Here is a 24,102-nt window from a genome sequence, read left to right on the forward strand (position 1 = left end):
ATTCCTGCACTGACCCTGATGACTGAATTTCCAGGGAACATTGGTAGTGACGGACCCAAGTGTAGCCAAAAAGAAGCCTGTAGTTAAGGAGATAGAGGCAATGAGCCAATATGAAGCTAGAAGTGTCCCAGGTGCCTAGAACTTATAGGACAGGGTACTGGAGCTAAGAGAGATGGAGAGAGAGGATAAGGAGAGAGGGATGAATGGAAGAAAGGGAGGGAGAAGGAGAGAATATGAGTGAGAAAATGAATGAGTCTTCTCCCAGTTCATACTTGGTGGGTCTGAGTAATAGAATTTGTATACAAGACCCCTACAGAAACCTCTAAAATGGGACTAGTCTCAGGTTATCCAGCACTGTGTTGACTCTGATAGCAGGCAAGGGGAGACAAAACAAAGTAACAACAAAACCCAACCAACTAATATTTCTTATGAATAGATGCAATACTCCTAACTTAATTTTAGCACATTGTTGAAAAACATCCAGAACAAAACCACTCTATTACCATTCCATTGTGGACATCTAGACTGACTTCTTTTCCTACCTATTGTCACTAGAGCGGCAATCGATCAGAATGTGTATGTGTCTCTGTAATGTAGTACCTAGCAAGGCTCTGAGATCGGTAGACAAAATTAAACCAAACCACAAAATGGTTCAATAAGCTACTGGGAAGTAAAACGAAATCAAATTCAACTTAAAAATAATCGTCCTTAAGAACATCTCATTAAAATGCATTTTCATTAATTTTTTTACTTATCTGTAATACACTATGATCATGACCACCTCCTATCATCCTCTCTCAGTTCTTTTCCACTCTAACTTATCCCTCTTCCTCTCCTTTCCTCCATCCTCCTTTCTCTGTATTATTTTATGCAAGCAGCTACCACTACAGCGTGTCCATGACCGTCGTGGCCATGTCAGATCCAGAAAATAGCATTTCACGGTACTTCTCCACATACTGTGGCTCTTACAATCTTTGTGCCTCCATGACGTCCCCTAGGTCTTGAGGAGGGTGCTATAGTTATCATAGTTAGAACTGATGATCCAAAAGTCACTTATCCCCAGAACTTTGACCAGTTATGAGTGTCTACATTAACTATCACCCAGTGTAATGAGAAGCTTCTCTGATCAAGGTTGGAAGCAGCATGAGTCTATGGATATACATGTAGATGTTTAGAGTGCAGATTGACCACATGCCAGTTTATCAAAATATCAGTAATAAATTGCCTGCTAGAGTCAGTGACCTCCCCAGGCATAATACTTATTATTATTATTATTATTATTATTATTATTATTATTATTATTATTATTAATTACTGACTATTGTTATTAATATATTGGTTAATGTGATATTTCATTTCAGTTTTATTTTTTATTTTTGAGATTGTAATGTAATTACAATAATTTTCCCTTCTCCTTCCTCCCTACAAACCCTCTCATGTACCTTTCTTAGGTCACATTCAACTTCATGGCCTATTTTTCACTAATTGGTATTACATGGAGATACGTACTTGTGTATATAAACATAACCTGCTCAGTTCATATAATGTTACTTGTATGTATGTTTTCAGGACTGACCATTTGATGCTAGACAACTCATTGGTGTGCTCTTCCACAGGGACTCCCCCTCTTGGCTCAGTTGCCTATAGTTCTTTGTGTAGGGTTGAGGTCTTGTGGCAGCGGGTGGGGGTGGGGGGGTCTGTCATCCGCATCCAGTTTGGCATGTGCACTGGTGTCATCCTTGTTCAGCTCACATTTAGGCAGTCATAATCTTTTGAGTAGATTTATAGTATCAAGCGTATATTCCCTCCTGTGAGCAGGTCTTAGATGCAGTCAGGAAGTGATTGGTTACCAGTCATGTCATGATTACATTTGTGGACACACCCTGTCTGCATATTTGTGTGGTGACATGATGGTTTTATAGCTGGATAAATGTTCTCTTCGACCTTCTAGCACCATGTATGAGGGCCCCTAGGGAAGAAGCTTGTATCTCAGCTCATCTTCATTTTTCTGTATCCAAAGTACAGAGGGGTGCTTTTAGCAATAGGGATTCACTAACTCATTCTGGCCAGAGACCAAGAGCAATGGTTATATTCTCTATTGTTTGTGGAGAGTCTGGGTGGGGGGGTGGAGCTCTGGGGATATCAAGGCATAGGAAGTTGTCCTGTAGCCAGCACCTGGATTTCTGTCTAAAGATTATGGCTTCTCAAAGCAGCATTGTCTACTGCTACAGAGTACTTCCGTTTACACTTCTTTCTAGAAAGTATTATTATAAAATATATCCAGTTAGCTGATAAAGGAGTATGTTTCTACATGGCATAGTTATAAATCACACAAGCTGCGTTTTGTTTTGTTTTTTAGGGGGAGTTGTTCTGGGGAAGTTGATTTTGGAATACTGCCTTTATTTAGCATTGTTATTTTGAGCATCATAGATATTTTTGCATTAAATTTTAGTTTTAAAATGTATTCGTCTCTCATACAAAACATCCTGACCACAGCCTCCCCTCCCTCCACTCTCCCCACAATCCTCTCCTTTACCCCCACTCCACTCTAAGTCCCTACTTAGTATATGCTTCTCCTTTCATATCATTTGTGCCTCACTGTCCCTCACAAGACCTTTCCTGCATATCCAATGGCCCCTTTGTTATTTTCAGGCCTTTAGAGACATCCCTTCCAACTAAAGGACAAACATATAAATATTCAAAGCTATGATTCACATATGAGTGAGAGTATATGTGGGTTGTCTTTTCTGGGCCTGCATGACCTCACTCAGTGTAACATTTTGTAGTTATATCCATTTTCCTAAAGGTTTTGTAATAGCATTATTCTTTGGTAATTAAGGGAATTATGTTATATATATGTACTGCATTTCCATTATTCATTAACAAATGACAGACATCTAGTCTGATTCCCTCACATAACTATTGTGAACAGAGCACAAAGAACATTGCTGTGCAGGTATTTTTTGTGGTAGGGTATATAATTCTTTGGATATATGCCCAGGAATAGTATATCTAAGTCATACAATAATTGTGCTTTTAGCTTTTTGAGAACCTCCAACATTGATTTCCAAAGTGGCTGTAACAGTTTATGCCTCCTCCATAGTGAATGAGGGTTTGTTTCTCTTTGCCCACATTCTCACCAGCATTTGTTGTCAAGTTTGATGGTTTTGTTGGTTTGTTTGTTTTTTGTTTTGCTTTGTCTTTTGTTTTTTCCATTCTAATTCCAGTGAGAAGAAATCTTAAAGAAGTTTTAAATTTCAGTTCCAGGATGGCTAATTATGTCGAGCATTTTGAAAATGTTTATTAGACACTTGTATTTATTCTTTTAGGGACACTGTTCAGAAGTGTGCTGAGATTTTTATAGGAATAGTGCTGAATCTGAAGATTGCTGTTGATTTTCAGTTATATTGAATGATTCAGTGCTCAGGAATAAACCTGAGAATAGATGGAAAAGATATATATGTATATACTGCATAGTTCACAACCCTGTAGAGACAAAATAAACAGCAGCTAAGCAAATAGAACTAACTAGGCTCAGAAGACCTGAGAGTTAAAAATGTCGATTTTCCTTCAGTTGAGCTATAGAGCCAATACAATTGTAGTACAAGTTATCAGGCTCATTTTTTAAAATTATAAACTTACAAATTGATTTGAAAATTCACTTGGGAATGCAGAGGATATAGAATAACCAAGGCATTTTTTAAAACAGAAGTGCAAAGTTGGAAGAGCAAGAGCACTTTATTTCAAGTGTTATAATAAAGCTTCAGTAATCAGGACTGTGGTAGTGAGGACAAGGCTGAGAAACAGATTAATGGAACAGAATAAGCAGTTTGGAAATCAGCCTACACATATTTGTACATTATTTTTTCTGCCCTATGTAAATTACATGTAGAACAAACATCTGTTTAATAAATGGTGCCTGGAAAATAAAAAAATTCATATGCAAAAGATAAATTTTAGCTTATATTTCACACCTAAAATGGCTTAACATAAAATAATAATAATAGATATAACTATCTAAATAACATCTATAAGATGTATGCAGGAAAAGAGACAGACGTTTTTGTGATTGTTAGCTAGGTAATAGTTATTTAGATAAGTTAGATTCATCAGTATTGAAAACCCCTGAATCTCAAAGGATTTAGTAAGGTCACAGTAGTATATGGCACAGGCTGAGAGATATCTGTCACTCATATATTTCATAAAAGTGCCTTATCTTGTGTATACAGCCAGGGTTTAAAATTAAAAATAAAATGAAGTATTCAACTGAAAATGGGCATAAGATTTGAACATATATATTACAAAAAGATACACAGAAAATATGCATATAAACATGCTCAGCATATGTTTTATTTGGAAAATACATATTATAACACAACACGACAACAAATAGAGAACTTTTAAAATTATTATGATCAAAAAGACCATTAAGTGATGATGCTCATGAAACATTTAAATGACCAGCATCATACAATAGTCCTAAGGGTGTAGTAGTGGCACACATACATTAGTGGTAACCAACAGCTCTCAAATTAGACATAAGACCCACCCAGTAAGAGGGACACTATGCTTAATACTGGAAACCTAGCTAACTACTCAGTGCCAGTGAAGTCCTAATGGAGGAGAATCTACAACGAAACATTACTAAACCAGGATACTCTCTGAAAACAGTCTATAAACAGTTGTTTTCATATCCCTCATCAAGGAACCGTGTCTTTGCAACGAACAAAGTGATCTTTATAGAAAACCACAACCAATCAAAATGCAGAGTCATGGAGCCCAGGAGCAATGGTACATCTGTAAAACATTACCACAATTAAGGCTCAGGGAACATTGTGCAAGAGGGTGAAGAAAAGTTGTAAGAGGCAGGGGTTTAAGGAATTTTCTGTGAAATTGTGTCTCCTAGTCATATCAGAAGCTACGCCTATAAAATCTCACCAACTTAAAGGCACAGACTTGAGCTGAAGAAAGATGACACCACAGGGCATTCCAAACTGGAGAGGGGAAAAGCCAATGAGACCTCAACCCTACATAAAGAACTATAGGCAACCGAGGAAACACACCAAGTGGTTGCCCAGGGCCAAACAGTCAGCCCTGAAAACATGCATATAAGTGCACACACTGCAAAAAAAAGTGGTTAATGATTTGAAGAAGAGGGGAATGGGTATATGAAGAGGTTTAGAGGGAATAAAGGAAAAGGATGAATGCTGTAATTAAATTATAATCTCAAAAGATACAAAGAAAACACTATTAGAGGAGCAAGCCGAGCTGGAAAAGAACCGGAGCTCTCCCTCTCTGCTGGTGAGAACACAGAAAATAAATCATTATGGAAAGTGGTTTATTATAATTAAAGACAATACCTACTCTGTGATCTAGGCATTCCTCTTCTGTAGCTATGCAGTAAAAATGAGGACATAGATCCTTATGCAGATGTAGCCCCAATGTTCATAGCAACTCTATTTACAATAGTGAAAAAATAGGAGACAACACTAGCATTTACTGACCCATGAACAGATAAACTGTCATGTTTTCATACACTGAGATATTGATCAGCAACAAAATCAAAGAAATTATTGGTATAGACATTAGTAAACCTTAGATGAACTGTACTGAAGTCCATGCTTATTGCTGTACTCCTTGCAATAGCTGGAAAGTGGAAGCAGCCTTCTGTCCATCAAAAAAACGAATGGGTTGAAAAAGCATAGTTTGTGTATTGAAAGGATATTATGCATTAGAAAAAAACTGACATCATGACACTTACAGAAAAATGGTTGCAACTGGAAATCATTATGAAATGAAATAAGACAGACTCAGACAAATACCACATGTTTTCTTATATTGGGGAGCTACATTTAAAATTATATATATATATATGTAATATATGTGCACATATGTTATATATATATTATACACACATATACATACATATATGGGTGCATTTATATATAGGTGTATGAGTAGGCCAGGGCTCATGTGAGGGAAGGCAGAGATTTGAAGGGGTATAGGAAGAAGAAACATGATAGCAGAAAGGGAGACTAACCTGGGTAAGGAGGGGCTCATGGGGAGAAGAGCTCGCAGAAACAAAGCATAATACAAATGTATGAAGATGCCGTAGATAGAATGAAAAAGACTGTTACTGAGAAATTGCACTGAGAGAGAAAATCCTGACAAAAATTCATACTATGTGTTTCTATGTTTACTAAATTTTAGAATAAGCTACTGTACAAGAAAGCAGATGGGTCGCTGTCTGGAGATGGAGGGCCAGCATGAAGGCAGGGTGAAAATCATGAAGCAACCTGAGGAGATATTTGTGGGTAGCCCCTCGTCTTACTTTTGGTCAAAGGTTTATGTGTCATCAAATCTTATCAAATTTTACATAAATATGTCCAACGATTTGTAAGTCAGTTATACCTTAATATATCACTTATAAAAGCCTCGTGGAAGACCTGAACAATAAAATATTCAAAGAAGGACGCCAGCATTTCTGAGCCATGGGACTCTTAAGTTATTAACATTTTCTGTAATTATTAGGCATCACTTCTGTAATTACAAAAATTGAGACTAAATGGGAATTATTGAGTACTATCTAGTCTAAAATATATTTTAGTACATTGTCTGGCTTGTGTGGAAATTAGCAGCACCCCGTCAAGAGTTCAGTCATACCCTCTATTCATTCGAAGAGGACTTGAAAAGGAGGTTTGACAGGCAAGACTGACCTCAGCTCTCAATATCAGGGATGAGGAACAGAGGCTGGAACACAGAAGTGTTTCCTGGCCCGAGAAACAAGTGTTAGAATCTGTGTAGCAACATTTGGGTGAGAAGAAGAAGTGGAGGGCTACTCACGGCGACAGTAGAGGTAGGTAGTGACAGAAGATGGAGACATAGGTATTGTACAGAATAAGGCCTTTTCTCAATATATTACCACTATTTTCTTCCTTCTCTTCTCTTCTCTTCTTCCCTTCCTCTCCTTCCCCAAAAAAGTTTTTGTCACTTAAAAAAAAATCTATTTCTTATTGCATTCTAGGTAAATTCTCTATTTTTGTTTCAATTTAAATAATTCAATTTCTGCTGAATCCTGCCTGCTGTTGGTAACTGCCAAGTTTCATACCTATTACTATGCATTTCATATATTTTCCATTTTTTATGGTCTTAGATTTACAGTCTCATGTCAACTTGTTCTTGTATCTTAGACACAAACGTCCTCTAGAATATTCCTCAGAATGAAAAATCAGATATTTGCTCCTCTTTTTCTCATTACATTTGTTCTGCCCCAGAAGTATCCTTTGAATATTCAGGAAATCGACTCCTTCTATCTTTGAATTGAAGTGTAGTTTTCTCTGCTTTGTTATTCTTACAGAGGCATTTGTATTAGCTTATAATCAACCCGGTATTAGTTTATAATCAAAAGCAATCGCACTGGTGGCCACTTAAATATATTATAGCAGGAACTTCAGGGTTAGATTGGTGGAATCAAGATAGAAAAATAAATAATTACTATTTTAGTACTTTACTTTGGGTTCTTGGAGGAGCACAGAGAGGGTCTGCAGTGTTGGCCAGCCGTTGTATTTATGGCTTTCCTCATGGCTGTGACCTTGCTTGGTTAGGAAAGAAAGGTTCTCATTAAATTCGTCGTCTGGCCAGGCGGTGGTGGCGCACGCCTTTGATCTCAGTACTTTGGGAGTTGGATTTCTGAGTTTGAGGTCAGCCTGGTCTACAAAGTGAGTTCCAGGACAGCCGGGGCTATACAGAGAAACCACGTCTCGAAACAAACAAACAAACAAACAAACAAACAAACAAACATTAGCAGTCTGTGGGTGTAGTCCACCATGATCGGGAAGGCTGAGAGGCAGGAACTCGAGGGAGCTGTTCATATTTCTTTTGCAATCAAGATGCAGAGCTTGTGGTGAGGTTGTAAAATCCTTAAGCTTGCCTACCCCCAGTGACTTACTTCCTTCGGTAAGAGGTCTCTTAGACGTTCCACAAGCCTTCAAGACAGCGCCACCAGCTGGCAAGTTCAAACGCCAGTGTTCAAACACGTAAGCCCATACTGCTTTTTACATCCAAGTCCCAGCAGGCAGTCTTGTTTTGTTATTTTACCAGCGTCACTGATTGACGGTCCGCAATAGGGCTTCTTTTCAAGTGTTCATGACAAGGAGCAAACCTGGAGAATCTCTCGCGTGCAAAGGGTGAGGTATTCCAACCTGAGCTCACAATCCAGATGTTTCTCACGTTTTCATATGAGTTCTCATTCTTCTGAGATAGAGGGGTTTTCAAATGTTCACCAGACCCTCCATTATATTTCTATCAGAGACTTCTAAATGTTCTGCTTCAGGATGTTGTATGTCTGTTTCTCTGTCCTGCTAATGGTTTTGCAATGTGAATTTTCTTCCATGCAGATGGGGGAGAGGAATTTACTTGATTTAATAATCTCACTTGATAAGGTGGTGGGATCGGAATCAGGTGATGTCTTGTAGCTATGCAAGTAGTGGGAGAAGCTCTCCTCACACACATGCGGCTCCAGAGTGATGACTTTTCTCTCTGTACAATTTACAATCAGAAATGATTAAATGGCTAGAATAAATAAATAAAACATGTGCAGTGGACAGCTTTACTATAGCACAAGGGCTCTAAAGAGGAAAGAGGCAGCCTCCGGCCTCGGCTTCCAGGAGGTTGAAATAATTTGTCTTTGAAAATGACCTCCCCAAATCATAGTAATCATCGTCACACATAATATAATCCCATCTTATGTTGCTTGATTCAGGCCAAATGACTCCCCCCAAAAGGATTTTCAGAGTTAATATCAAGGTCCCCCCAATTATGTTATGCTGTTACAGTGTTATATAATAGAGTTGCAAGATTAACATATAAAAGAGAAAGAGGGAAAGCAGAAAATAATCAGGCAATAGCAATGGAGGAAGGCAATATTTCTAAAACACGACCACTAGTCTATGAAGCAAAGACTCATGAACGGAGGTTCCAAATGGCACAAAGCCATGAATCCTAAGCATGTGTAACCCAGTGACATCTATTGGTAGCTGTTGGCATTGCAAATCCACTTTGTCATGTTCACAAACTGGTCTTATTTGGATATAAACCTGTCATTTCAAAGTAGTTCAAAGAAAATAGCTCTTAAAAGTTCAGTTCGCTATTCTTTCCTCCCTCTTGTTTGAAGGACTCAAATATTGACTTCTTAAATTTTATTTCTGATTAGGATACATGCTCACTCCAAAGTAGCATTATTTTTTTTCTTCTTCTGATCACAGCAGCTGGTGAAGGCTGACGTGAGTTCCTCAGTCACTGGGTCAATAATTATCCTTCTTTTAAAAGCATAAATAGAAGGGCATATTCTGGAAGGCAACCGTTAAAAAGACTTTAATTTTTAATGGTGTTTTGTACACATTCTTATCTTTTTCTTTTTTTTTAATTCCTTGAAGCTTCAAATGGAAAACAAATCAAGAACACAGTTCTAAAATAATTTATTTCTTAGGAAAGGAATTCCAAATATAAATATGTTTGACCAAGAAAATTATTAACATATATTTAATTATTTGTCCTTTGAGAAATTAATAGATGTATACAAGGTATTTTGACCATATCCATTCCCTCCCCATTCCTGCTCCTCTCAGACCCCCACCTAATATGTCCCTTTTCTTGCCTATTTTTTGTCTTCCCTTTTTAAAAATAACCCACTGTAGCCTCTTAGGACTGTGCAAATCCATCTACTGGAATATGACAACCTATCAGGGGTTACATCCTTGAATTAAACTGACTCTGACTTCTCCAGAAACCTCCAATTGCCAATAGCTACTTTGCATGGGTTGAGGATGGGACTCGTGAGTCGTCTGCCATCCTTGCTGGACTGTTGATCGTGTTGAACTGGGACAGGTCTTGGCAGGTAATCACAGCTGCTGTGAGTCCCCTGAGGACAGTGTTGTCCTGTCCAGAAGAAACTGTCCTCCCCAGCCTTTAATTCTTTCTCCACCTCTTCTAGGATGGTCCCCAAACCTTGGGTGAATGTGTGTGTGTGTGTGTGTGTGTGTGTGTGTGTGTGTCTGTGTGTGTGTGTGGCCATGCACATAATGATGTGTGTGTGTGTGTGTGTGTGTGTGTGTGTGTGGCCATGCACATAATGATATAGGAAAATTATCTTTAAAGGAATTGCTAGAAAGTGATATGTCAAGGCAAGAACTAATTTATGAGTGTCCCAGCCTTGTAGAATTGGATTCGCTCAGATCTATATGGCTGGGACATGGTCTGGTACCATGATAGAATTGGAAAAGTCATTTCTCTGTACATCTGTGAGCCTTCCTTTCTCATCAGTTAAAAGGAAAATGGGACAATTAATAAACAATACAGATTTATCTTTTGGTTTTGTGTACCCTAGGCTTTCTGTTGTTGGGATATTGACATAAAAACACAACTCTCATCTCAAAGGAGATAATAAGGGATAGTTTATTTTAGAGCCAAATAGGAGGTATGGTGCCTTGGGAACACAGACTCAGGCTATCACAAACTCTGTGTTCAAACATGGTAACAGCGCAGTAAAGTTTAATATTAACAGAAAAATTCCTAAAACACGAGAAACATTAGTTGGATTTGTTAAATCAAAGCTGGGAAGTTGCTGCTGTAACCCTCAGATGCTAGCAGATCAACTAGTGGATCAACTAGCATTGGTTGAAGCTAGTGGAATGCTAAGTTAATTTATTGCAAAAGTTTAGGTGTTAGTTACAAGGATATTAGATGAGACAGAGAGGTGGGCAGGGAAAATTGTTAGGGAGGCTAACAAGAACACAAGATAAATTGTAATTAAGCTCTGAATCTGCAACATTCCAGCCCCCCATGAACAACGGGATGCCCATCAGTTAGGCACCCTTGCTGGTGGTTTGGTACCCAGCGCTGTTCTTCCCAGGGATTTGGTTCACAGCGTTAAGTAACAGAGCACACCTGTTGCAAATATGTCAAAATGTTTCTTGTATGTTGTTGCTGTTTTTTCTTCAGGCAGTGATTTGCCATGAACCCATTACATATAAGGATCTCCCATAAGTGAGTTTCATATAGGATTGTCATTATCATAGATTTTTTAAAACACAAACAGAAATGAAGCATCAATTGTGCACCCAAGGCCTGAGAGAAGTTTTCAAATACGTTATCTTACTTGTCATGTTACTGCTGTGAATGCAGCATTTGTGTTGCCAACTTTTATAAACATGGAAACTGAATATAAAAGTTAGAAGACCCAGTCCTAAACCCTACACTCTTTTTTTCTGGTACAATATACCATTTTTACAATTTATGCACTCTAAGGCTGTGTTATGCCCACCTAAGATTTGGATCACTCACCTACATGACAATTTATCTGAAATCAAGCAATTTCCTCTTTGCTTTTAAGTAAAAACATCCAAACTGTGCAGTGACTCTCACACCCAATGAAAAACACCACTACCCCTTCAAATAGGGCAACAAGAGCTAACATGGGACCAGCAAATAAGGACGTGGGGGGCATGAAGGACATGGGTGGCGTGAAGGACATGGGGGGCGTGAAGAAAGAGCGTTGCTCTGTGTGGTCATGGTCTGATTTCTTTACAAGATTTTCTTCTTAAAGTGGAAGATCCTTGTCTATTTTTTTTTTTAATGAATCCTTACACAGGACTTCGAGCTATCTAGTTGTAAGCAGTAATTGAAAACTCAAGAGTTCTGTGTTTATCCTACTCCTGAAATGTTTTACCCCATCACTCTGTGACTCCATGACTTCACAAATATGTCCTTAAAGCTCAAAAGTTGTTCCGTAGAACTTCCAGGCTTATATGCAGACTGCATACGACAAGAACTTTAGACTGTGCCATCTCCCTGTGTCTGAAAGAATTCAGGGCTGGAAATTAAAGGTCAGTATGTGCTACAAGACATAAGGCATTTCCTGTAGTTACACTACTGCCGGGTCCAGATTGAGTGAAGGAGGCAAGGTCCACCTTGCCATTTCCATTTCTAAACAACTATTTCCTAATGTAGGAGGAAAGCTGTTAAAATGAGGGGGGGGGGTAGAGGACAGATGGACATGAAGTAGCTTTTAAAAATTGTTAATATTAAATTCTAAAAATCACACACAGTAAAATAGAAAGCAGATATATAAGTAGGTTAAAAGCTGTTGATAATTTACTCCTCTTATGTGTAGGAGGAATCTATAATTACATTGTAAAAGTTTGTTACATGTTTTATATTTTCTTTGGGAAAGTAATATGAATATAATGGATGTGTCCTGTAATTCTGTCTCCATACCTAACTTCGAGTAGTTCCTTGTAATGCTTGGGATTATTTTATATATTCACTAAATTGTATGTATTTATAATATGCATTATAACTTTTATTATTTTACAAAATGGGACTGTCCTAAAGCTATTTGCTTTCTATTGCAGTTTTAATTTAAAGATACATTTTGAATACTTTATTAGTTAGGCCATAAGCATATCTTGTATCTTTTTTTTAATTTTTTTTTTTTTGCATTTGAGGTAAAAGTCACATAATGGAAGATTAACCAATTCTTAAAATTAAGATTTATATTTTTATGCATATCAGTATTTTGCTTCCGTGTTTGTATGAGTACCATGTGCTTGGCTGGTACCCAGGAAGGTCAAAAGAGGGTTTCTTGGGATGGGAATTACTGATGGTTGTGGATCATCATGCGGGTGCTGGAGTCAAACCAGACTCCTCTGCAAGAGCAATAGGTACTCTTAACTACTGAGCCATTTCTCTGGCACCCAAGATTAACCACTTTGAAGTTTGTAGCTCAGTTGCATTTTGTACATTCATAATGTGTCATGCCTATCTCAATCTGGCTATATAAGATGTATCATTACCCTCTCAAAGAAAAAAGATCCATTGAGCAGTGACCCTCACTCCTGCCTCTTCTCCTACCTTTTCTGGCCCTTCACAATTACTAATTTATTTTCTGTCTCTCTTCATTTATTTATTTATTCTAGATATTTCATATAGATGCTTAACTCATGGTCTTTCCTGTCTTGCCTTTTGTTTCATGTAACACTATTTTCAAGGTCTATTGCTCTTGCATCATGCACCAGTACTTCCTTTCTTTGATGAATTAATCATATTCCTTTGGACAGATATAACCCATTTTGTGAATCTATTAATGACGAGTTGATGGATATTTTGTATACCTTTTGCCTGCTGTGATTGGTGATGCTAAGAACATATGTGTGCATGCATTTGAGTACCCGGATTTAATACTACTGGTATATAGCTGAGAGTAAAATGGCTAATTTATACAAAAATTTCAAGATGAAATTTTAGAGGATGCACCGGATTCCTTCCTACAGTATCTGTACCATTTTATATTCCCATGAGTAATGAGTGAAGAGTCCCACAGTTTCCAACCTCTGTACCAACTGGTTATTCTCCTTTTTATTTTTATTTTATTCATGTTGGGCTTCAGTGAAGTGGTGTCTCCTTTAATACACCTTTCCATGAAGACTAATGTTGGGGAATGTCTTTTTTTATTGCTCACTAGCTGTTGTAGTTTGCTTTTCTGTTGCTGTGGTAAAATACTCTGAGAAAAAACAACTTGGGGAGAAAAAGGGCATTTTTGGATTATAGGTAATAGTCCATCACTGAGGAAAGCCAGGGCAAGAATGAAAGACAGGAGCTTGAAGCAAATCGTAGAAGAATACTTACTGGCTGTCTCCTAGGCTTATGTCCAATTAGTTTTCTTAGAAAGGTAAGGCTCTTTGGTTGTTGGTTCAGTCTCTGTGAGTCCCCATGGGCCCAGGTTTATTGGCTCTGTAGGTCTTCTTGTGATGTGCTTGATTCCTCCTGCTCTCTCAATCCTGGTCTCCACTCTTCCACAAGTCATCTTGAGAACCTGATGTTTGGTTGTAGGTCTCCGCATCTGTTTCCATCTGCTACTGGATTAAGTCTCTCAGGAGACAGTTATGCTTGCTAGCCATTAGAGTGGGGGAGGGAGGCTGTCTCTGACTCTGTTGCCTGCCTTTGGATCCACTTCTCCCTGCTGGGCTGCCTTGTCTGGCTTCAGTGAGAGAGGATGCACTTAGTCCTGCTGCAACTTGATGTGCCATTGGGGGCCTCCTCTTCTGAGGAAAAGAGAATGGGGGAATATGGGAGATGGTGCGAGGGTGGGACTGGGAGGAGAAGAGGGAGGGCCTGCAATCTGCCTATAAGGTGAATAAATAAATTAATTAACTAGGAGAGAAAAAAGAAAGGTAGGGCTTACCTCCCTAAGTATGGGTACTGACTGCTCCCTGTGAGCTGGACCCTCCTACACTAATTATCAATCAAGACAATGCTTCATAGACTTGTCCACAGGCTGATTTGATGGAAGGAGATCCAGACACCAAGCACTGGAAGCTGACAACCAAGTTTGGCTGTCACACTGGCTCTTTGTGTATCTTCTTCACACACATGCCAAATCAATGACTTTACTTGGCATTTTAATTGGTTTTCCTGTTGATCTTGACAAACTCCTCAAATGTTTACACAGTACTAAATGATAGGCACCACCTTACTTCTGTGTGAAAAATCAAGGCATCCTTGGAAAAGAGGATAACTGCTGGGCACCTAAACAACAAATATTCACAAATTTAGGCCAATATGCAAGGCAATTATTCTCTGGTGAGCCCTAGGACAAGCTTCCCTTGACCTTGTGGAGAAGGAACTCTATACTCCGTGACTATGAGTTTTATTCTGAACTTTGCTTCCCCCATATAAAATGTCATTATAGCTACTGGAGAGAAGTTTCTCTCAAACCCTCTGCTTGTGAGCTTCTGGGGGTGATGATTTCTTTTGTGGCCCAATCTTTATAGGAGGCACAATCAGTCAAGCTCATGTGAATAGTGTATTTTTGTACCCATGTAATTTGAACTTCAACATTAAAGTTATTTATTTTTCGTATATTTGATCACACTCTTTCTCCTCCCTCACCTACTCCCAGATCTTTTGCATTCTTCCTAACCTCAACCTCATATTTTTTCTTGTCTCTCCCGCTTCCTCTCAAAATCCCAATAAAACAAAAAGCAAAGATCAAAACAAATAAAAGTCAATATGGTCTAAGATATAGGGTGACCAACCATTGCAACCGGACAGTAGTGATTCCACCGAAAGTCCTGTGGTCTAAAAAATCCCTCAATTAAAAATTAAAAGCCTTTGTTTCTCATTATGGGGGTAGAAAGTTTGGAGAAATGCAAAAGTCATGTGGGAACTCCTAAAATAATGGATGGATTCAATGTTGCAGATATGACATAGGTAGGTAGATAACAAGCTTCTCGAGCATGGCTATCATTTTGGCTGATGTTGGCCACTTGATTTGTAGCCTACAGAGATGGACTCTCCATTGTCATGCAACTCTGAGTAATGTCATTTAAATATGCAATTTAAGTATATAGTACCTGGGAATGCTTGAAACTCTGTTTTTAAACAGATATTGTTTAACAGATATCTGTTTATTGTTTTAAAACAGATATTGTGGATATTGTGATCAGGTTTTTAGAGTTCGGTTAATAAAAAATGATAGCCACTGGAGAAGAAGCCTATATACTGTATAATTTTAGTGACAGATGGAAGGATGCTCACACCCAGATTGAAGAGATACAACAAGAAAAGCCAAACATATTGTACAAGATGTCAAAAATAATTTGAGATTGGGAAGGCTAGATACAGCATGTGGAGGCAAATGTGAAGACAGAATCACAAAAACTTGGCACAAGATGAACAAGTATTTCTACAATTTAACTCTTTCATTTTTAAAAAATCTTTTTGACAATGGGAAAAAAAACCTTTTCTCAGCTGAAAGTATTAAATGTACATTTAACGTATTTGTCCTACTGTTTTATTGAATATTCTGGGAAGCAGAGGGATGTTATATTTCTTATCCCATGGGTTCCAATTAAAATGCCCAGTGATTGAAAAAACAAAGCAGCATGAGAAGATAGGGCAGTTGGTCTGCCGGTTTTGCACCATGTGGAGATGTTCTGTTGGTCCTTACTACTGATCATAAACTCTACAGGATTGAGTCATGTGTCGTCCCTAACCCTTGGACAAGAATAATGGAGTTTCCAACCATGTTCTTGATTTCTGGGGAGATGTTACAGAGGATACAAAAGATTACTGGTGTTCCTATCCAAATGTTCATTAGATTTTTGTCAACTATGTGCATGTTCCTGGTACACTGAACTAGAGTCAATTATGACAATCCTAGCTATTTGAGGAAACTTTTACTTAAGTAAATGCAAGACTTTGCCTACTAAAGGTCTCACACACCATCAGTGTTGTTTTTTCAGAGTTGTGTGGTTTGTTGCCCTGCTGTACTGACCTTTCCTAATACAGTCAGTTTCTTATAGTTCTCTTTATACCATGTGGACATTATTAATACCAGGCTTGAGTTTGTATTAATGGAAGAGTATACACTCTTGGAACCCAGCCTATAAGAGTATAGAATGTTATAGTTGCTGCCATCTACAGAAAGCATAACATGGACCTGCAGTAACATACCTTCCAAACGTGAGTTGTTAGAATATCCTCCAATTTGTAAACACACGGAGGATCAAAATGATGAAGGAGTTTTCTGTAAAGCGGAGATTTATATGCTCTGTCTTCAGACACAGTCCGTGGTCTCTGAGGAGGAATTAAGAGGTTGTACTTAAGTTGTTTTAGGTTTTGGTACTTAAGTGCAACAAAACAACAACTATACAACAAGAAAAGAACCATAACAATAATAACAACAGCCATAACAAGACCTCTCAAGTTATGGAAACAGAACTGCTTCGGAATTTAAAAATAAAGTGTCAATAGAAGGAGGCTGCCAAGTAAAGTTTTCTCAATTTCTTCATCAAAATTGTTATGTGTCTGGATTCAATTCTGATTTTAGTTCAATTTAAGTTTGTGCTTCAAAACCATTTTCCTTGAGTGAAGTTCGACTTTGGAACATTTTAACCATAGCTATTTTAGACATGTAGAACATAAAAAGATAAAAATGCAAAAGGCCCAACGAACAGACTTCTCACAATCTACTCTAAGCAGTCTGTCAGTACAAGGTAGATAGTCTTTTTTTTTTTTTTTTTTTTTTTTTTTTTTTTTGGAGTGAAAATGAATTTCTATCTGTCCAAAAAACCCTACTCTTACAAGTAAATACAATGTTCCTTGATTAAATACTGTTGGTAATAGAACCTGCCTAACCTTGACATGCCCAGGTCTGTGAAACAACAGAAGCCAGCACCGTGAAGGGAACATGGGAGCAAAGCTGCAAGGCAAAAGGAATTCCATCATGCCAGTTTGGTCCCAAGGCACTAGAAAGCAAGGCTGTCCTAATGCACAGACTCATCACTTGGGAAGTGAATGGAAAGGTCAGACTGTCTGACTGTACAGGAGATGGGAACTTTGTTACTGTTTTTGTTGCATAAAGTTAATATGTGTTTAGCTTTGTCATACTGATGTTCTTAGTTTAGAAATTTCTGTTCTACATTTCTTAAGAGCACATATTAGCATAGCCCGAGGCATATACAACATAGCTACACTGCCCAATAGAGAGTTGTAAGATGTTAAAGGAAGTAACTCTATTAGAGAGGGGAAAGAAATATAAAACATTACTATAATTTCTCTTTACACATTTGTTTTGGCCCACTACTAATTACTACTAATTGTTAATTTTAGTCTTATTTTAAAAATAAACATCACATATGTAATAGAAAATAAATAATAAGGGATAAATGCTTCTAAATAAAAATTTTAAAATATAAAGTGATAACATATTTTTATATTATTATTTTTGCTCATTTGGTATTTATACTTAGGTAAATGTATCAGAATCAGGTCCTGGGTCACTCCTTCTCTCCCTAGAAGTTCATAGAACATATAGATCTCATATGTGTGTGCCTCCACAGTATACCTGAGGGAATCAGACAATGGAAAGATGAACTAATGTGTACTTGAACCAGGTTCATGTAATATGATTAAAATAGATAGTATAAAATGTCCTTATCAGTATAGGAAGTATCAATATGTGCATGCCAGCCTTCTAAATACATAAGCAAGAAGGGATCCAAAAGGCAGATGGAGAATCTAAATGAGGAAACTATTACTCTAGAGACAAATGATTGTTTCCTGCAACTGCTTCACAGTGTAGGATAATTTAAGATTATGAATTCAGTGACTCAAGAGCACAAAGACAGATGAGCTGAGAGAAATGACTGAGGAAGAAGAAGTGAGAACACAAATTCTGTTTTTAAACACAATTAATAGGATGGAGTCAGAACAGACACAGAGGGAAAACTAATTCATGACTAAGAGACTTGTAATGATTGAATACAAACAGTAATAAAGATTAACATAATTAGAATGTCAACATTCATATAAAAGCCAGAGATTATCGTATCTAAGAATAACTGGTCTTTCTTCAATACAAATTGAAGGAAATACACCAGTAATGAAAGAAACAGGATCCCACTACAGTGGTCTGAAATCCTGGACCAGACATCATGAACTAGTAGCATGGCAAATGTGTCACCAGTATCAAGCTCTTTCTGTTCTCTTCTTCCAACATCCTTGAGGTATTGGAATTGTGCCTTCCTCTGTTGATGGGAGTGTGGATGTAGGCCGTGGACCTAAATTGCTTTCCACTAGTGTAATTGTATCATTCTGGGAAGGAAGCAATAAGTGCCCCAGAGAGCCTTGCATTTTTCACTGGCAAGAGATGTGTCACATGGCCACACGTAGATTCATGGGAGTCAAGGGCAGTGCTGTAGCTTTTAATCCTTGGCAAAAACAAGACAACAAGTTATGTATGGATATGGAGAGGCCAATGCAGAATCATCTACCAGAACAGAAGTCCATAGGTGGTGTTGTCTGATGCCAATAGGTAGAGGTATCAATGTTATCATTTACAAAATAAAGATAAATAGTAAGAGAAATGTGCAACAATGCAAAGCATATGCAGCAAAAGTGTGTGTGCATGTGTGTGCATGTGTGCGTGTGTGCCTGTGTGTGTGTGTGTGTATGTGTGTGCGTGTGTGTGTGCGTGTGTGTGTGTGTAGACATGGGCATGGTGCATGTGTGGCAGTCAGAGATAACTTCTACCATTGTTTGATAGAAGGTCTCTGGTTGACCTGGAACTCAATGCATAAAAGAGGATAGGTGGGTTCTGTGCTGTCATAGGGTCTCCTTCACTGATTCCATCTTGATGCACAAGAATTACAGAAGTCTGCCACTGGGCCCAGCTTTATTAATGGCTTTGGGAAACTGAACTCAAGACCTCATGTTTGGAAGCTGAGTTCTTTACCAGCTATGTCATGTCCCCAGCCAGCAAGGGAGATTTAAATACAGAGAAAAGTGTGGCGGTATTTTGTGGTTTTTCCACATCAATCTGGATTTCAATTGAATCAATAATCACACGTTGTAGTTTTATCTTTGTAAATTGCAAGCATTATTTAGAAATGTAGGAAAAAAGAGAAAATAGTAAAAATTATTAGCTGACTTCTATGTTCAAGTCTTTGCACTTCATCCTATTAAAAAACAACTGTTAACTGGGACAAAAGCCATGGGCTACTAGGTCACTGGCTGTAAGAGGGGCACCAATTCTACACGGAGATATTAATAAACTATCCCTAATATATCATCTTTCTACCCACAGAAAAGGGCATCTATTGAGCCTCACTAGAGAACTTCCTTTTGCAGTAGGTAGTGGATAGTAAAGAGTCCCACAGTGGATCCATGTGCAGAAAGTAAGAGTATAGGGTACTCTGCTCTCAATGAGACATCTATACCGCATCCTCACCTATTATGGCTAGTCTTGGGAGAGTCATGGAAAGATTCTATACACTACAATAGCTTTTACTTGACATGACAGAGCCATTGTACACACAAACTCATACCAGCTGTGAATGCATGCCGAAGAGTTACACAAATCAAGCCAAACCCCAGCATGGAGGGGAGGGGTGCATGAAGTCTAACCTCTGTCTGTAGAGTTAAGGCCACTGATGGCTGCTAGGGTAATGAGGATCAGTGCTCTGCAGGAACTTGGCCTCTGATGGGCTAATTCACTCCAGAAGATGGTTCTGCATCCATGTACACATTGGCAACACTAAGTAGGCTCAGAGAATTTTGAAAATAAACTGCATGAAGTTGGGAAGGGAAAATGGTGGGGGTGATCAGGGAGGAACTAGGAGGGGAATGGTGAGGAGATTTGATCAAAACCAGATTATATGTAGGTGCAAAATTCTCAAACAATAAAAATAAAATTAAAAATAATAAAATAAGATGACTTTTTCAAACTTCCAAGTTTACAAAGATTGAAAAGAGAGAATGAGAGAAAAGTGCTTTTTTGTTAAGTAAAAATCTAACTGAATCTATAACTTTTAAGAGTTTGTCATATGTGCTTAAAATTCCAATTCTTTCTTTCCTAATTTCTTTCTTTCTTCCTTCCTTCCTTCCTTCCTTCCTTCCTTCCTTCCTTCCTTCCTTCCTTCCTTCCTTCCTTCCTTCCTTTCTTTCTTTCTTTCTTTCTTTCTTTCTTTCTTTTTTGGTTTTTCGAGACAGGGTTTCAGGGTTTCTCTGTGTAGCCCTGACTGTCCTGGAACTCACTCTGTAAACCAGGCTGGCCTCGAACTCAGAAATCTGCCTGCATCTGCCTCCCAAGTGCTGGGATTAAAGGCGTGCACCACCACCGCCTGGCCAAAAACCTCATCTTTCAAATCTGTAGAGTGGGATAAAGAAACACAGTAACTTATAACTAAGGTAAAGAGAGTGACAAGGAAGAATAGAAAGAATGTCTCAGCAGTGGAAAACACAAAGGAAGGCAGACATCCAGGCACACCCCCATAATCACAGACTGTCTGAGCTCAGCATTTGCATCTGAGTCTGGTTTTCAAAGGCTGGCCATGAGACATTTAATAGAGACATTTCATTGAATAAGGGCACGGAGACAGGCAGATGAATGGAGACAACAGTAATGGCAATGGCAGCAGCAACCACATTAAAAAAAACTGGAAGTGATATTACAGCAGAGAAAACACCAGGCAGAAAGCAATAATGAGGACAAGGAACAGCACAGTGAAAACAAAACAAATCAAAACAAAACAAAACAGAATTCAACAAATAAGTGTAATGTTATTAAAATGCCAGCATCCCCAAAGACTTACTTGGCACTGCTTGTCATGCCAAGTGAGTGGACATACCAGGGGGGTGCAGTTGTCCTCTGCATCTCTTTCCAATGCAGTAGACCACAAAGAGACAAGGCTTTAAAAAGACACAGAGACATAAAGAATGCAACTAATAATCCTAGGATAAAATGCAGACATGTTTTTGCTTAAGAGACAGAAGTGATGTATTGTTTCACATGGAATTTTGAGGAATCATGCAGTTATTTGCCACTACTGGGAAAGTCATTGGTTGTATTTATAATTGGATGTAGGGGTGAGTCGAGAATTTAGTTTCACAGCTATATGTTAAAAAATATTGAATAATTAAATCTGGGTAGCTTTAAGATATTTGATTAGCTTATACACAATTAGGCTTAACTGTGGATGCTTTAAAGCAAAATTGCTGTCCTTACCCACTATTTCCTCCGCTCATCCCTCAGTCTTGTGTGCCCTCTCCACCCCAATTGCCACTTTTCTACATTCATGTGGCCCTTTCGTATCTCCCCCACTTTCTCAATCCCTCATTACGTCTTCTAGTCTTCTGTCTGGTTTCATAGTTTATGCCTATTCTTCATACTCCTTATTAACATAGATTCAAATATTTAAAGTATTTTGTTATAATATATTAGTAGTGTATAGTAATTTGTTTCATTGTGATATTTTTGAACATTCACATAGTGAATTTGACCACATTCACCCCTTTATTGTCTCTAATGTGCATGCTTGTTTAGGAATATCCACTCGCATATTTTACATATCATACGGGTCATTCTGATTACATTCTGATTACAGCATTAGTTTTGGGCAGAATGTAGTGAAGCAGATTTGTTCAAATGCAGATTAAAAAACCATAAAGGTGCTTAATTTCTTCGACCTAGAAATCTCATGTTCAAAACTCTTTTAAATGATTCGATATTTATGAACACGGCAACTTTCAATACTCTCTCTAACAGTAAAAGAAAAGGGATATTTTTAACAGAACCACAGAATACTGATGAAGTCAATAATAGTATGTATGTAATATTTCTAGACAGTCACAGAGTAATCATATTTAGGAAAATATTTTTAACGTATAGAATAATCCTAAGACAGCTGATAAGGTGGAAAATGCAGATAAAGTTTCTAGAACACCCTATACAGTGTGATCAATTAGTATTCATATACATACATCCATGTACATCATCTAGTTTAGACGTCTCTCAATTATATATCCATTGCAGTCACCTGTCTATTTTTAACTCCTCTCATATATTCTAAAGTCAGATTTCAACTTTATTATTTTTTTCCACATTTTTTAGTTCAACATCTTTTCAATCTTTAATCTAATCAAACACTTTTAGAAAGCTACATAATTATTGATGGAAAATAATAGCTCAGTCCAATACTTACCCTGGTCACACCAGCCACTGTGGTGTGTGTGGAAGGGATCTTGGGACCTTTCTTTCCAGAAGGGATGCTTCTCTGGCTCTTTAGAGATGTCACTAAGAGGAGCGGATTTGTCCCTTGTCATTGCCCAGATTCCTCCAGCATTTTTTTGCCAAGACAGGAAATGGGAGGCTAGGATGCCAAGGGATGTGGCAGAGTGTGAGCATAAAAACAGAGGCCAAAGAACATGCTTATAGAAATGGGGAACTGTGGTCTGCCAGGTTGTGAATTTGTCATTTTTGCAAGAGATCAGAAGGGTGCACCAGAGCCTGGCTGACATTTCCCCCAAATGAGCAGGAGTCACCTGTGGGAGGCCCAGCGGCTCCCTCACATCCTTTCTTATCTGCCTTCTGCTGCCCATTTGAGCCCATGCTTCCTCTCCATTCCGAGTGAGCTCTGCTTTTTGTCAAACTTAGGGTGACTGAAGCCTACACAGAGATAGAGAGTGGGGGGCAGGCTTTATGAGTCTCTCCTTCAAGGATCTGAAGTATCCTGGCATGGAGAAATGATTAGATATTTGAATAAGAAATCCTGTTTCTTGACACAGTAGGGGACACCAAGGTACAGATTGCAGAGCCTGAGTCTCTCAGATTTCCCCTGCCATGCCAGTTTTATCCAGACTCCAAAGGAGGTTCAAAATCCCTTTAGTTTTGGAGTATCTTCTAAGCTTATTTTAACCAAGTTCCTATTGTAAATACAAAGAGTACTTGTATTAAGCAGTCAGACTGATTACAAGTGATTTTTTTTTTTTTTTTTTTTTTTGGCCAGCCTAGTGTGCCAAGGAGAAGGCATTAGAGGGAGAAGCTGGAGTCAAACTCCATGTCCTCTATCTGGGAATGAGACTGCTAGGGATAGGTAGAAGCCTTTGAGTTAAACATCCTCCTGTGAGAATTTGGCCCTGATCCTGGTCCTGGTCCTTGACTTCCACATTTATTATTTCTTCCTTTCACTCCCACTCACATCCTTTTTGGATAAGGCCTTTTCATCTTATCCTGCTCTGGGCTTTGCTCACGAGTGCAAACCAGAAGTATGTCTGCATTTCCTCAGCAATCTCTTTGTTTGACTGGGTATCTTCATAATTAGATTTTTCAAAAATCCTCTCTCCTCACATATCAATTATTCCACTCCCTTAATCATCTTCCTCGGCGTTCTCCATGATCCTAGTCATTTGTCAAGCTGTCTGGGTCTTGCTAAGTAGTAGTGATACATAGGGACGAAGTTCTCTGCCGACTTACTTGACTGTAGCCTTGGGAATCTTTGCTCCTGTGGCTCCCTCCCTGCTTCCTGCTTGCTTTGCCAGATCACAGCATCACCGTCACTGTCTGACTCTGAAGATCGTTCAGCTTCATGTGCTTTTGGATTTCTTTGATGATGGTGCTTTTCAAAGCAGAGGGACTCAGGAAACGGATGCAGCTCTGTCTGAGCCCATGTGCTGGAACACTAACTTCCTGACTCACAAGCCAGTTTAACAACTAGTTAGCCTGTAACCTTAGCAGTGCCCAGCAAAGAGGTTTAGTCATGGAAT

The 24,102-nt window shown here is 38.4% G+C and overlaps 1 protein-coding gene and 1 long non-coding RNA gene across 3 annotated transcripts in view; one reads left to right on the plus strand and one right to left on the minus strand.

Annotated features, from left to right (window-relative positions):
- The window catches only part of Agbl1 (ATP/GTP binding protein-like 1), an 895,108-nt gene that overhangs the window by 116,104 nt on the left and 754,902 nt on the right, over nucleotides 1-24,102 (plus strand). The gene's annotated exons all lie outside the window — the stretch shown is intronic.
- Gm30774 lies at nucleotides 14,013-22,966 on the minus strand. The gene is made up of 3 exons (XR_391628.2): nucleotides 22,542-22,966; nucleotides 16,513-16,635; nucleotides 14,013-14,099 (listed from the first exon to the last, which is right to left on the minus strand). It is a non-coding gene; the product is annotated as a predicted gene, 30774 (long non-coding RNA).

This window comes from Mus musculus, chromosome 7 (assembly GCF_000001635.26).
Source record: "Mus musculus strain C57BL/6J chromosome 7, GRCm38.p6 C57BL/6J".
NCBI lineage: Eukaryota > Metazoa > Chordata > Mammalia > Rodentia > Muridae > Mus > Mus musculus.